Source organism: Drosophila arizonae, chromosome 2 (genome assembly GCF_054131065.1).
Source record: "Drosophila arizonae isolate 15081-1271.41 chromosome 2, UAZ_ARI_1.0, whole genome shotgun sequence".
NCBI lineage: Eukaryota > Metazoa > Arthropoda > Insecta > Diptera > Drosophilidae > Drosophila > Drosophila arizonae.
Window position 1 is genome coordinate 8,953,726 of NC_142922.1, and position 12,355 is coordinate 8,966,080.

General features: G+C 38.0%; 1 protein-coding gene and 1 long non-coding RNA gene across 6 annotated transcripts in view; one reads left to right on the forward strand and one right to left on the reverse strand.

Annotated features, from left to right (window-relative positions):
* Ptp99A (Protein tyrosine phosphatase 99A) overlaps positions 1–12,355 on the forward strand; it is a 153,327-nt gene that overhangs the window by 88,897 nt on the left and 52,075 nt on the right. The window lies entirely within an intron of this gene.
* LOC149270271 (uncharacterized) lies at positions 619–5,144 on the reverse strand. The gene is made up of 2 exons (XR_016269604.1): positions 4,968–5,144; positions 619–1,352 (listed from the first exon to the last, which is right to left on the reverse strand). It is a non-coding gene; the product is annotated as an uncharacterized LOC149270271 (long non-coding RNA).

The following is a 12,355-nucleotide window of genomic DNA, read 5'->3' on the forward strand; positions in this document are numbered from 1 at the left end:
CCGCGTCGTTGCACTCGTAAAGCGTTAAAACCACATTTGCCCAAAAACAAACAAACAACAACAACGGCAACGGCAACGGCTCTAGCTGCTTAGCCCTTTACCCCTCCTGCTTCCGCCTTGCCCGTCTGCTTGTTTTTGTGTGCGTTTTTAAAATGTAAATCCTGCAAATTTTATGCACATTTTGTAGACATGCCGAGCCCCTACCCATCTATCGCCCCCGCTCCTATCCTCCACTATCGCTTATATAATATTTTGTAAAACTGCATTTACACCACAAACACATTTGCATTTGAAATGCGCTGCTGCTGCTGCTGCTGCTGCTCCTCTGGCTCTGTTATTACAGCTACAACTGTCCCGTTGACACGCCCACCAGTCTCTGGCTTTACAAGTGCAGCTAGCCTCATGTTACAGTGACTCAACAACAAGACAATTGATTGAATGGAAAATGTACGAGGGACAATCAAAAGATTTTCATAAAGGGTCAATTGGCTAGGTAGATAAAAGTTTAGATTTTGTTTAATTTTTTAAGTTGATTTGTCAGCAATTTAACAAAATTTTATTGCATAAATTATTATTTTGTAGGATTTGTATGTGTTGAGCATATGTCGATTGTCAATGTTAAATTTATTTAATTTATTAGATGTTAGAGTTTATGTATATCAAATGAAAATCAATCGGTTGTCTTTGAGTCTTTGAGCTGAGTGTATATACATACATGTCATAGATTTATAGTAATTGTCTGTCGTATAAGTTTTAGAGTTAAGTTTATATATTCTATTACTGTTTTGCAGTAGATCTCAACGAGTAATCTTCCTTCCGTATTAAGTGTCTTTCAGGTTTTATAGTTAACTGGGAACAACAAAAAGAAGTCAAGCAATCGCCTAATAGAATATTTTAATTTATGAGTTTCTCCCTCTCTCTTCCTTTTGTAGAGGCAAGTTAGGTGCCCCAACTAAAGCTTTGCAGTCTTAATAAGTCCTTCCAGATATTAACTTTAATAATGCTACATAGATAACCGTCCTTACACTCTTCATATATGTTAGCAAACCTCCTTTCGCATTATTAGCACATTTTCAACCACTGTGCCACTGAGACGTCTGTCGAGCACTTCTGTCCTTTATTTGTGTGTGTTTGCTTCTTTTTTCATTTTTGCTTATTGTAGTTGTAGCTGGCATTTCTTTAGCAACATTTTGTTAAATGCCTTGTAGCCTGGAAATCCTGTTTAGCAATATCCTCAACAGAACATGGCATGTGCCATTCCACTCCATGCCATGCCGCCTGCCTCATGCCGCCGCATTCCAGTGACACATGTTGCCACACGATACAGCGAGCCCAGCAGACTTTAAAGTTGACTAAAAATAAATCAAATTCAAATTATGCATAATTTAAGAGAGCTTTTTACGACTTAAGGATTATGTTTATTTATTTCTATTTTTACGTATGTATGTCTGTATGTCTATCGTACAGCTGCAGCTGGACTAACAGCCTCGCTTGTGGGCCAGGTGGGGCGTGGCTGAGCCGTCAGCTGTCAGTCTGATTGTCATTTTTCTTATACAAGCGAAGAGCTGCAACTGTGTGCCGACTACATAGACTTGCCACGCCCCGTCAAGTGTGGGGAATGCCACAAGTTTGGCTCTTGCCGGCGTGCTGTTGTTGTTGTTGCTGTTGTTGTTGCTGCTGTAGTCAAGATGCGTTAATTTGATTTAAGCGTTTGTGGCATGCGGTCGCCGGCGACTGGGACAATATTCAAAAGCCACGCTTATGCGCCAGCCAGTTGCGGTAAGAGGTCAGCAGCAACAACAATAGCAGGAGCAGCCACAACAACAACAACAACAAAGTGAAGCTATATGACATGGTCGCCGTAGCATGTCACAGCTCTCAGCCAGCTGCCATGACGACGAGGACGACGCCGCCTTTTGTTCGTTATCCTTGTTGAGCTAAATTGCAGCAGCAGCAGTAGCAACAACAACAAAATAGAAAATGTCATAAAATATGAATTAAAATAAGCATAAAAAAAATATTAAAAATATGACAACACACACACATTCTGTGCAATATAAATTTAAAGGCAGCGCCAAATGCATATTTTGAAGCCACAATAAACCAACAGCGGAGCTATAAAACTGCGCATTGTTGTGACTGCAGTCGCCCACAAGCAGAGGCTGCGGCAAGTTGAACTGAAACGGGGATCCTTTGCTTAAAGCCTTTAAGCAAAAACAAATTGTGTATATAAACTTTTCAGAATTTATTGAATATTTGCTCGAAAAACATTTCATTTCATCATTAAATCAGCATTCAGAGTAAGCAAACATAAAGAGATAGTGTGAAGCGCATTCCCATTCAACTCTCTCGCTTGCTACGAAAATCAATGTTTAATTTGTGAATTTTTCAGAATTTTGCATTGCATTTAAATGCCACATTTCAGTGGTGCAACATCGAGTGACCTTCGCACATATTTCATACGTGAATTGCGAACGGCCCGCCTCCGGCTGACCGCGCCTTCACAGCTTTGAGCCCGACCTCGAATCCTGTCATGGGAAATGCTTCATATACGTACACATTTTTACTTTTCGCTTCGGTTTCCTGTGCGGTTGCGGGGACTCACGTGCAGTGGGAGAGGCCACTCGCTCTGGCGGCGCATGCAGCGCATAAATTTTATTCAATTTCTGTCATTTCGCGAAATGTATAAACACATCACTCGAATGCGATTGCAACAGCAACGGTTGCTGCTGATGCTGCTGCTGTTGCTGCTGTTGCTGTTGGTGTTGCATGTATTTGGCAGCCGGCAGCCGCAAGCGCCGCAGTTGCCGCAACCGCAGCGATGGCAGCCACGCCCCGCACCTGAAGAACTGTCCTGCCTGTGCACCGCTGCGGTTTAGATGGCCGCGCCTCTGTTTTGTCAATGTTTAAGCTGGGAAACGACAAAAAAATCACACGTTTGTGCCGCATGGCACGCGCACCAAATATTATTTTCAGCATTCGCCTGCAGCTCGCAGCGGAAAAGTATTTTGCGCTTAAAGAAACGTCAGGAAACGGCAAGCGGATGTGGCACACGGAATGCAAATAAACCAGGGCCACAGCCGGGAGCAGGACCCATGTAAAAATTTACATACTCACATACACAAGCACACACTCAGTATGTGTGTGTGTGTGTGTGTGTAAGGCGATGCCTGTCGAAGCGAAAGTAGAAAAAGCCAGGCAATAGCTAAGTAAATTCTCAAAACATTTTGCTCGTCGTTGCGCTTTTGTCGCATTAGTGTACGTGATGTTGCAACAGCAACAACAACAATGGAAACAACAACAACAACTGCTACTACTAGAAGAAAAGTATCAACTGTTAGAGACCAAACACATGGCAAACGCATTTGGTCCTTTGGCCTCCTCGAGTTTGCATACTTCAGCTGCTGTTTTCTTTATTGAAAACGAGTTTGGTTCGAGTCAAGTGTTTCGCATTTTTTTTTTCTATTGGTTCGTTTGTGATAGTTGCAGCGCGCACAACAGGGCGTATGTGTATTCAATTATGCACATTTAGAAAATATTTTAAGGAAATTCTCGGCGAGTTGAATGTGAAATAAAAACGGTCTTACGATGCTTTCAGAGTGCACTACCGCAGCTCTTATGTATCATAGTAGATCTATGCAAACAAGTTTGATATAAAGTCAATAGAGAATGAATATTTCCTTTATTAGCCATCAAATTTCGCATATTTTGAACATTTCGAGCATCCATCAAAGAATAGCTCAGCTTGCTAAGCTCTCTTGCTAAGCCATGAAAGAGCTCTTTGCTGAGAGGTTATTCGTTTGAGGGGGACTTAAAGCAGTGGATTGAAAGCATTAAAACAAATTCAATGCAAAGGAATAGCTAGCCCCCTCTCACTCCCCCTCTCACTCCCCATACATCTCTGTCACAGTGCATCACAAATCAATGTAAATGGCAAGCATACATTACTCATACGCAACGTTGGCTGAAGGGGAACCACACACACACACATACGAGCATACTAAAAGCTTGCAGCTAATGACGCTTCAATTGCTGCTTCATATGAGTTGCAAAACGTCGAATGAATGAACGTCATTGAATTGAATGACACAAGTGTTGCAAGACTTGCAGCAACAGAAGCAGCAACAGCAGCAGCAGGAGCAGCTAAGTAAGTGCCTGCAGACATTTGTGGGGTGGCAGCTGAGTGTTGCGGGCCATTGCCAGGGACGACGACGATGTTGATAATGATGCATGTTTCAAATCAATTTTGTTGTATTATGCCAAAAATGTGCTCGCTCTCGAGCAGCAGCAGCAGTAGCAGCAGCAGGAGCAGCAACAGCAGCAGTGCAACAACTGCTGCCCCATTAGCAGTCGCTGTTTGCAACCGGGTTGTGGTTCCACCCAAACGCTCAGCTTTTATGTGGCCGCCACCACGTTGAATGATTTTGTGCAATTCTTTTGCGCTGCTTGCTTACTTCTTATACGTGCCACGCCCCATGCCCCACGCACCATTGCAGCCATGTGGCATGCACTAAAAATCCCGCCTTCGCTTTCAAGTGGGTGGCGAGCTCTCTTGGCTGGGCTGTCACAATTTTTCAGCGTACGCGTGTTGTTGCTCAAGAATTAGTGTCATTGGCTCAAGAGAAAAATACACACACACACACACCCAACCTCACACATGCACACACTTGTAAGCTTGTTGTCTTTTTCTTAACTCAAACACAAAGCATTGTAAATAATTGTCTCTAAGTCCATTTTCTTCAGCAGCTTTTTCTCCTGCTTTTTATGTGACATTTCATTTTATTTCATTTACTTTTTGTTTGGCTTTCATTTTGCACTTCTCTTGAGTCTCCTGTACTCGCCTTTTTTTCTTAGCTCTTTTAATTAATGTCATCAATGTGTGATTAATCTATGAACTGGTTTGAGTTTGTGTTAGTGAAATATAACTGAATGCAAAGGCTTGTCTGAGCACCTGCTGGACGACTTACGTTTTCAGCGGAAAATTCCAGAAGTGATAGAGCTGCGTGAGACAATTTTCCAGCTAAATTGGTAACTCAAGAGTTTTCTGCGGAAAAGCCTATTAGCAGCTCTAAAGCAAATTTCATCAGTATCTCTTTAAGCTTACCAGCGATAAATATTTGTATAAAATTGATGTACAGATAAATGAGAATAAAAAAGATAAATAGATATACAAAAAATATAGATATTTATAAATATTTGTATAAAATTGATGTAGAGATAAATAATAATAAGAAAGATAAATAAGGAAAAAAATAAATAAGCCCAAACATTAAATTGACTACATACTACATATTTCTAGACGGCTATAATAAACCAGATTTTCTGGCTAAAATCAATTTCACTTTTGATTTTCATTGAACCGAGTATGTCACATAGAAAAGCTCACAAAAATATAATAAAAGTAATTTGAGGAGCTTAAAGATAGCGCACGCCTATTGACAATGATTTTCACAGGGTTTGCTTTTTATGTGTGTGTGTGTGTGTCCAGGGAGAGCAATGTGAAAAGTGAAAAAGGAAAAACTGTTACGACATTTTCATTTTAATCTTATTAAAATGTTACACGCTTTGTAGCGCTTATGTCGTGGGCGCTGCCCACCGCTCGCTGCCTTCGCCTTTGGCTTTGCTTTTGCCTTTGCTGCGTCTGGGCGCGCCCACTTTGATATTGAAATAAGTTTTTAAATTAATTTTTTGTTAGCAAAAGTTTGCCAAACTGAACTGAACTGAACTCGAGTGGACTAAACTGGACTGGATCACGACTGGATGCGACTGAATCAGAACTCGATTGAGGCGGCCCCTACTCAGGGCTGAATGAACAGCCCCAGCCCTCGCAGCTGCCAAAATGGGCGTGTGAATGGAGCAATTGTGTGCCATATTGATTGAATCGGCCATGCCATAGAGTGTATATAAAAAGCGATTGTTAGCTATTTGTTGCTGCAAAATTGAAAAACTTTTGCCCTGCCATTGATGACAGAGCGACAAAGAGAGAGAGAGAGAGAGGCAGAGTAGAGGCTAAAAATTCGCAAATAAAAAAAAGAAAATCAAATATTATTAATAAACTTGTAATTAAAATTTCAACTTGAAGTGCAGCCACTTGTTCACGAGTTAACATTTTCTGTGCACTCAACAATTTTCCACAATTTCCGTTTTTTCCCCCCCTCAATGGCTGTGTGCGTTGGTGTGCACATGTGATTCGCCTGTCAGTGGGTTACGAGTGCATTCGATACACACATGCCGTCGACCACCTGCTGCCACGCCCCGCTGTGGCCAGTCTATCACGTGAGTTTTATGCGCATTTCATTTGGCTCAAGCGCCTTTCACATGTTTTCTATAAACGCGCGCATTTGAAAACTACCAAAAGGGCCCCACTGACAGCTGACACTGACAACTCCACAGCTCCACAGCTCCACACTTCCAGCTCGCATTTCCCACTTAACCCCGCGCCATCAGCCAATCCCCGCACTGCCGCATAAATCACATAAACAACATTCTGATTTTTCGCGCATGATATTTGTGTCTTCCGCTGCAAAAAAAAAAGAAAAAGAAAAAAGTGAATTCTATGCGGCGATTTGTGGGCGGATTTGCAGTGAGTTTGCAAAAACAAATAAACCTCGACTACACCAGAAAAAAAAGAAACACTATCCAAAATAAAATACGGATATACAGGAAACACATGAAAACAGATAAGGCTAGTACGTGAGCAAAAGTGGGGAGTGAGCGACTAGCAGATGCCCTGCAAGATGACCTTAGCTGCATTCAGTTCATAAATATACTGTGTATATATAAATACAAATTTATTAAATTTATATATATTTATATGCGTTTACCTCCTAAGTGCTCAGGTGTGCAAAAGTTTTTATATTGAATTTAGTTTAACTTTCTTAAATACTTTTTACTTTGAAGTTCTTTGCTTTGAAAGTCCCTAAGTTAAAAAAACGAAAGATTTCTAACAAATATTTATAAACTATGGAAAAGTGTTTCTTTTATATATATATTTATACAGAAAACTTTAAGGGAAAACTATATTTGTATATCATAAAGAGATGCTTAATAAACAAAATAAAAACAATATACAACAAACATCAACTTTGAGTCAATTATCATTCCCTGTTGTATTCATTTGCTGCAGTCAAAATATTTGCACACACACAGACAGATATACATAAACATATATATTTTTATATATCAGTTGTTAGTGTGCACACGAAACACAAACCGCACTGCGCTCATGATGAGCAATAAAAATGAGCATAAAAAAGCGAATACAATGAGACAACATTTGAGTTATTACTTGAATTTTTTGGCACTGATTTGCTATGCTGCTTGTCCGCCCGGCTTGTCCGCCCTCTATCATCAGGCGACCCTCATTCGCATTCGATTGCAACATTTGCAACAATGCAATGATTTTTATGCTGCCATCAAATCTCTGGCACACGACAATCCATTGTTTTTCCCGCAAAGGGGCACACAGATTGCCACAAAGTATCTTCCCATACATAAATTTACTCAGCTTGAAAACATTTTCATAGGTTCAGGACAATTTTAAAATCGTTTCTGATGTGCCAAAAAACAAAAAAAAAAAAACAAACAAGCAAACCAAAGAAAAACAACAGAAATATGAAGTACTTTAATAACGAAAACTCTTTTATTGTCAAAGACTCTCTCTCTCCCTCTCTCTCTCCCTCTCTCTCAACCATTTAGCAAGAGTTCAAAGTGCGAGCAGCATTAAAATACGCTCAGCTATAACAAATTTAATGCAAGAGCACGATTTTGATGCAAATGGATAATTTACAGGCAACTTCAAAGAGAATATTATGTGGAATGAGAAATAGAATTGAAGTGAGCACCTTGCTAGATATGCTATATATATATATATATATATATATATATATATATGAGCAACTGTAGTTGGAAGCGAGCAACAATAACCTAAATATTACACAATATTGGGCATTCAATGTTTAACCTATTCAAAGGGTTTTCAATTCAGTTTGCATTACAAATTGCTATTTAATTCGTAGTAAAAAAAATGCAGTTACTCAAACTCAGTTGCAATTATCTAACTGATTTTGTGGTATTTTGGACATGGAAAATATATATACACAAAATAATAGAAAATTTGAAGAAACACAATTATCTTTCGAGTTGTAAAACAAAAAAAAAAAATAATATATAAAAAAATAATATATATATACTATTATTATTATATATATATATATTTTTTTTTTATTATTAAATTTAATTTCTATAAAACAAATAAAAAGTAATAAATTAAAAAGTAATAATTCAAATCAATGGCTAAAATGCCTACTATATGGGATTGAAAGGCCCAAAGCTTTCGTCAAATCAAATTATTGCGTGAATTTCAAAAACAAATCCTATGCCAGGTACAAACAGAAATTGGCCATGCCAGAAGACTTCTTAGAAATACTAAATTTATTCGTATTGCCATACCAGAGCCCCCAAAAATATATAATATATCATATATATTTGACATAACAGCTTTGAATTCAGTTAATAAACGTGTCAATAAATACATTTCACATCTGCCAACCTAAGTAAACCCAACTAACAATAATATTTACCATGATGATAAGTTAGATATATATATCGGATCACATCTGTTAGTCATTAGACTATATATAGAGTATATTCTCTCGCCGACTCATTCGCAACTCAGCTGTAAGTTAAAAATAGAAACGAATCGTAGCTAAGTTTGATTTACTGTGACTTTCCCAATAAATTATTTAAAGGAAACAAAAGATTTTCCATGTTAAAAAATCATTTTTGACAGCTGATTGCTATGGCAGCCGTATAATCTAGACTCCAAGGAAGAATAATTTGCAACCGACTACAATTTCATAATCAGTTTGGGGAATCAGTCGAGGAACAAGACGTAATCCTCAAAATATAAATTCGTAATGTTGTGCACAACTTGTGTGCTCGTATCTCTTGGCATTCGCCATTTTTATTTAATTTGCAACACTTTTCTCCATTTTTACAATGCGCTACATTTTTCAATTTACTTGTGAGTCGCACACACACACACAGCGAGCGCTCGTTTCGACGTAATTTACACATTTTTCTGCCACATTAAGCGACGTTTTGCCTTGCACAAGCACAGCCAGTCGAATCGTGTGGGGTTGCTTTGAGGCTTGGGTTGGGTCAGGACTGATATTCCCCAAAGTGCAATAAACATGCGCGCTACTGACACACACACACACACATACATACACACATCGTGCTGGTACCTATGTCATGACACACTTAAATTTTGCAAGACAGACCCAAAGAAAAGAAAAAAGGAAAGCCGAAAACTTTGCCGAAAAAAAATGCAGACTAAAGAAGAAATAAACTTCAAATAAGCGAGCCAAGATAGCTTACAGCCTGCCACACGCTCACATACATTAACTTCAATATGTGTGTGTGTGTGTGTGCTTAGTAGCAGTTGCTGGCACTTAAACTTAAACAGAAAGAGACAGAGCGAGAGGGAGCGAACACAAGCTGCAATAGGAGACACAACTCTAGTTATACATTATATATATATAAGTATATACCTTGTATATGTATATACGTGTATCTAGATAGTCCTCTTGTTGCGCACAGCCTTAAACTCTCGACGCTTAAGCGCTGCACAAATATTTATTGTGTCATTGATTTTGCCGCTAAGCCGCCAAGAGTCGGCGCTCAACTTTCCATTGGATCCCTTCTTATTTTCTGCCTTCTTCTGCCATATTTACTCAACGCACATTGCTTTTGTGCTCTGCCAGTGTGTGTGTGCGCTTGTGTGTGTGTATAACTGGCAACACAAATATTAAATTTCACACATTTGGGATCAAAAAAGGGACACTTTTCTGCTATATTCGCCAGAGACGCGTCCAAGCTGACGCTGATTGAAATACGAAAATTTCATTTCAAATTTGCTCACATTTCATTTAGAGGTCTCGCACTATATGCCCGATATAACTCATTTAAGTGATATGGACTTATAGATGATGAATATATGTTTCTGATTCTGAATAAACTTAATGCTTGCGATTACATATCAAATATTTGATATTATTATCTCATTTTAAATATTTTGTAAAACAATTTGAGTCTCTAGCTCTTATATCTTCTGAAATCCACGCGTTCAAACATACGGACGGACGGACAGAAAGACGGACAGACGTAGAGGGCCAAATCGACTCAGCTCGTCGCCCTGATCAGGAATATATATACTGTGTGGTAATAGTAGAACAGTCAGGCAGAATCTTCGAACTCAAGCAGCTTGGCATCAATAAATTTCTTGTTTACCGTGTCTGAAATGGTACTGATAAAATGTCACCTGGTTCATCCAACAGGTAAAGAACCTCCTAGATCGAAATCTTTCAGAGATCCGAGCATATTGTATTATAACCTTGTAAATAGAATTGCGGTTGGCTTTTCACAAAACATTTAAGCTCAATTTGCAACTATGTATAATATGTATATTATATAATATTTATTTTCAAATTAATTACAAACAAATCAATAAAACAGGAAACCTCTCAATTTTTAATAAAGGCATAACTTTTGAGCAACCCTGCTACAGTTTTAATGTAGGCTAATTAGAAAACAATACATAGAGATAATGATGGCAAGAGGAAATGAGTTCGGACAGCCTATCTATATATCTATCTATTAATATATTCATTTAGCAAATATTTATAATTTATACATGACAAAAATGTTCAACGGAATTTCAATATTAATTTAAATTTGAATGGTCTCATGTAAAACTAATTACTATTCCAGTTACTATTCGATTTATTGATAAATATTTTATATTCGACTGAGCTATTCAGAAAGTTGCTCATATTTCAACCTCAATGGCTGCCAAGTTGTTGTTAGCATTAATCAACAATTGTGTGATTTATTTATTAAAAAATAGCAAAAATAGCAATTAAGATATTGCAAACATGCGATTGTTTGAAATTGATGTTGTTTGCTTCACCACTGAAATTAATTTATGACTATTGATTTTTACATGTGAACTAATTCAGAATTTCTTGAATTCCATTCGATTGCAGGTAAGTCGAGTCGAGTCGCGTCGAGTCAATTAACGATGAATTTCATACGGCAAGTGAATAATGAAAAAAAAGGGACGAGAGAATTATTAATTAAAATGAACTGTAGCAGCAGTGCAAACACCAACACACACACACACACACACGTACATTCACTGTGGGTAAGTGGGGTGGTGTGCAAATAAAACTAATCCCAAGTTGAGCGACCGCATAAATCAACCGCAAATAAGTGAAGAGCAGGCTGCCAGCTACACATAATACAGTCAGTGTACAAAGCAATTTATATGAATAAAAGTGTATATATTAAAATGCCCCTTGGCCTAATTGCCCACACACACACACACACTCGCAGACACACACACGCGTGTGTGTAAAGTGACGCCATTTGAGCTAAATATGCATCAATAATTCATAAAATTAAATAGCTGCATATTAAAAGTGGCCCAAAGCTTAGGGCTGGGTGCCAATTTATCGACTGGGCCTACGCTGCTGACAGGCTAATGCCGCATCACTCATACGCCGCGTCGCCGGCCTGTCACATTAAATGCAGAGACAACACACACGCCGCTGAGCTGGGCACATCAGCGCAATAATAATAAATTATAATATTAGCGCTTAATTAAAATTATCAATTGAACCCAAACCACAGGCGAAAGAATTTAAGTCAACAGCGCATTACGCATACGACACGTTGCCGCATGGACTTTGGCTAGCTGATTCGATTTAAATGATATATATACTTATATATGCTATATATTTTATATATGTATATGAGTTAACTAAATCAACAGTTATTTTGAATGCATTGACATGCATCTGTATTTCATTTGAAATGCATCAATTCACATGATAAAACACTGCACAGCTGAATGCTAATGCAACAAAAATCTGATTTTTTTCCCCACTTTTTTGTTTTTTTTTTTTTCGTTTGGCAGTTAATTAAGCAAGTAGCTTACGGCTATTTATACATTTTTTTAGACTTCAATAGATTAGCCCAATAAAGTAGTCGAAAAAATATGGTTTGTGCGATTTACGATTGAAATTACTTTGCCAAAAGCAAGGTTTTTATGAGCCATATTTATAATACATTTATATAAAAAAAAATAAAATAAAATAAAGGAAAGCAAAGATTTTATTAACAAAAAAATATATATAGCAAATATTTGCATGCACATATGTATATATTTAATTAAAAGCGATTGCCATACAAATAAATCTCTCTGCCTGCTGAGCTGAGCTGCATTCGAGTTGCATTTGAAGTGTTTCATGGAATCTCACTTTTGTGCATCAAATGTCAAACACTTAGCCAA